Below are 4111 nucleotides of genomic sequence, written 5' to 3'. Positions count from 1 at the left end.
ATATATATATATATATATATATATAATGCCACAAATCAACTCTTAGCAAATACAAAAAGTAGAGATACTACCCTGCATTCTATCAGATCATAATGGAATGAAATTAGAAATCAATGATAAAATAAAAATAAAAGCTACTCCAGCAACTGAAGACTAAATAATGTGGTATTGAATGAAAAATGGGTTGCAAAAAACATAAAAGAGGAGATTAAAAAATTCATAGAGGTTAATGAGAACACTGATACAATATATCGAAATCTCTGAGGCACTCTAAAGGCAGTGCTAAGAGGAAAGTTCATTGCATGGAGTTCATTCCTTAAAAGAAGAAAAAGTCACCAAATAAATGACCTAACAATACATCTCAAAACCCTAGAAAAGGAAAAATAAATCAACACCAAAAGCAGTAGAAGATAGGAAATAATTAAAATCAGAGCTGAAATCAATGAAATTGAAATAAAAGAAATCTTAATAGAAAAAAACTGACAGAACAAAAGTTGGTTCTTTGAAAAACATAAATAAGATTGATAAACCCTTAGCTATGCTAAGAGGAGAGAGAAAACTTAAATTACTAACATACATGATGAAAAGGGAAATATCACTAAAGACACTATAGAAATACAGAAGATAACTAGAAATAAATAGAAAATATTGAAGGCATTGAAAAATTTCTAGAGTCATATGATTTGCCCAAACGGAATCAGGATGATATACACAATTAAACAGATTAATTTCAAGCAAAGAAATAGAAGACACCATCAGAAGTCTACCAGACAAAAAAGTCCAGGACTAGATGGATACACAGCTGAGTTCTACAAACCTTTAAAGAAAAATTAATACCAATACTCTTCAAATTATTTCATGAAATAGAAAAAGAGGAAACACTTCGAAACTCATTCTTTGAGGCCAATATCATCCTGATTCCAAAACCTGACAAAGACACATCAAAGAAAGAAAACTTCACACCCATCTTTCTATTGAACATAGATGCAAAAAAATCTCAATAACTTTCTGGCAAATCTAATACAAAAACAAATAGTGCACCACGATCAACTGGGGTTCATCCCAGGGATACAGGTTGGTTCAACATATGGAAATCAATAAATGTAATTCATCTCATCAATAGACTTAAAGATAAGAATCCTAAGATCATCTCAATTGATGCAGAAAAAAGCATTTGAAAAAAATACAGCACCATTTCATGTTCAAAACACTAGGGATGACAGAAACATATCTCAACATTATAAAAGCTATCTATGGTAAGCCCCAGGCCAACATCATTCTAAGTGGAGAAAAATTGAAAGCATTCCCTCTAAAAACTGGAACAAGACAGGATGCCCTCTTTCACCACTTCTATTTAAATTAGATCTTGAAACTCTAGCCAGAGCAATTAGACTGACGAAAGAAATTAAAGTGATTGGATAGAAAAAGAAGAACTCGAATTTGTACTATTTGCCAATGATCTGATTTTTTACCTAGAAGACCCAAAAAAATTCTACCAGAAAACTTCTAGAACTAATAAATGAATTCAGCAATATAGCAGGATATAAAATCAACACCCATATATCAAAGGCATTTCTGTATATCAGTGATAAATCCTCTGAAAGGGAAATGAGGAAATGTACCCCATTTACAAAAGCCTCAAAAAAAGTAAAATACTTGAGAATCAGCTTACTGAACGAGGTGAAAGACCTCTACAATGAAAATTACAGAATGCTAAAGAAAGAACTTAAAGATCTTAGAAGATTGAAAGATCTCCCTTGTTCTTAGATAGGCAGAAATAATATTGCCAAAATGACACTACAACCAAAAGTACTATATAAATTTAATGCAATCTCAATCAAAATCCCAATGACATTCCTCATAGAAATAGAAAAAGTAGTCATGAAATTCATTTGCAAAAATAAGAGACCCAGAATAGCTAAAGCAATCCTTATAAAGAAGAGTGAAGCAGATGGTATCACTATACAAACCTTAAACTATACTACAGAGCAGCAGTAACAAAACAGCATGGTATTGGCATCAAAACAGACTGGTATGCCAATGGTACAGAATAGAGGGCACAGAGACAATACCACATAATTATGGTTATCTTATATTAGACAAAGACACAAAAAATATACACTAGAGAAAAGATAGCCTCTTCAACAAATGGTACTGGGAAAACTGGAAATCCTTATGCAAGAAAATGAAATTAAACCCCCATCTCTCACCATGCACAAAACTCAACTGAAAGTGGATCAAGGACCTAGGAATTAAACAAGAGACCCTGTGTCTAATAGAAGAAAAAGTAGGCCCAAATCTCCATCATGTCAGATTAGGCCTTGACTTCCTTAATAAGACTCCTACAGCTCAAGAAATAAAATGGTATGGATTCAAACTCAAAAGCTTCTTCTCAGCCAAAGAAACAATTAGTGAGGGGAAGAGAGAACCTACAGAATTGGAGCAAATTTTTACAACATACACATCAAATAGAGCACTAATCTCTAGGATATATATAAAGAACTCAAAAACCTAACAGCAAAAAAAAAAAATACCCCAATCAATAAATGGGCCAAGGAACTGAACAGAGACTTCTCAGAAGTTGATATACAACCAATCAACAAATATGTGAAAAAAAATTGATCAACATCTGTAGTAATTAGAGAAATGCAAATCAAAACTACTCTAAGATTTCATCTCACTCCAGGCAGAATGGCAGCTATTAAAAATACAAACAACAGGGGTGCTGGGGTTGTGGCTCAGTGGTAGAATACTCACCTAGCATGTGTGAAGCCTAGCACTCGCCTAGCATGTGTGAATGTATTGTATCCATCTACCATTAAAATATTTTTTTAAAAAGAATACAAACAACAGGGGCTGGGGCTATAGCTGAATGGCAGAGTGCTTGCCTCACATGTGTGAGGCACTGGGTTCAACCCTTAGCATCACATTAAAAAAACTAAACAAATAAAGCCAGCTACAACTATAAAATTTTAAAAAAATACAAACAACAATAAGTGTTAGTGAGGATGTGGGGAAAAAGGCACACTCATGCATTGCTGGTGGGACTGTAAATTGGTGCAGCCAATATGGAAAGCAGTGTGGAGATTCCTTGGAAAACTGGGAATGAAACCACCATTTGACCCAGCTATCCCATTCCTAGGTTTATACACAAAAGACTTAAAAATAGTATACTACAGGGATACAGCCACATCAATGTTTATAGCAGCACAGTTCACAAAGACAAATTGTGGAACCAACCTAGATGCCCTTCAGTAGATGAATGGATAAAGAAAATGTGGTATATATACACAATAGAATACTACTTATCATTAAAAGAGAACAAAATCATGGCATTTGCAGGGAAATGGATGGAGTTGGAGAATATTATGCTAAGTGAAGTAAGCCAATCCCAAAAAGCCCAAATGCTGAATGTTTTCTCTGATATGAGGATGCTGATCCATAAAGGGGATGGGAGAAGCATGGGAGGAATGGAGGAACTTAAATAGGGCAAAGGGGAAGGTGGGAAAGGAGGGGCCATGGGGGTAGGAAAGATGGTGGAATGAGATGGACATCATTACATGTATGAAGACACGAATGGTTGTGACTCTAATTTGTATACAACCAGAGACATTAAAAAATTGCTCTATATGTATAATGTAAATTAAAATACATTCTGCTGCCACATATAAAAAATTAGAATAAATTTTAAAAATATATGTTACACATTGGGCTGAGTTTGTGGCTCAAGCGGTGGAGCGCTCACCTGGCATGCACCACATAAAAATAAAATAAAGATGTTGTGTCCACCGAAAAAAAAAATAAATATTAAAAAATTCTCTCTCTCTCTCTCTCTCTCTCTCTCTCTCTAAAAAATTATGTAACACATAAAAAACCCATGAAACAAAATTAACAAAAAATAATTGAAACATTTTTATCTGGAAATAATAATTTGACTATAAGGTACCTAAAATGGTTAATGCCTCATTTGGAACTCCATAAGTGATGTGAAGGGGATGTTCAGTATTGTATTTGTCTTTCTGTACTGTGGAAAATATTTCATTTCTCCTACTTTATCCTCATGTGGTTTCAAGTAAGTTACAATGTTTCCTCAGTTTTCACCTATAATCTA

This window comes from Marmota marmota, unplaced genomic scaffold, assembly GCF_001458135.2.
Source record: "Marmota marmota marmota unplaced genomic scaffold, marMar, whole genome shotgun sequence".
In the NCBI taxonomy this organism is placed as follows: domain Eukaryota; kingdom Metazoa; phylum Chordata; class Mammalia; order Rodentia; family Sciuridae; genus Marmota; species Marmota marmota.
Note: the sequence above shows the minus strand (reverse complement) of the source record.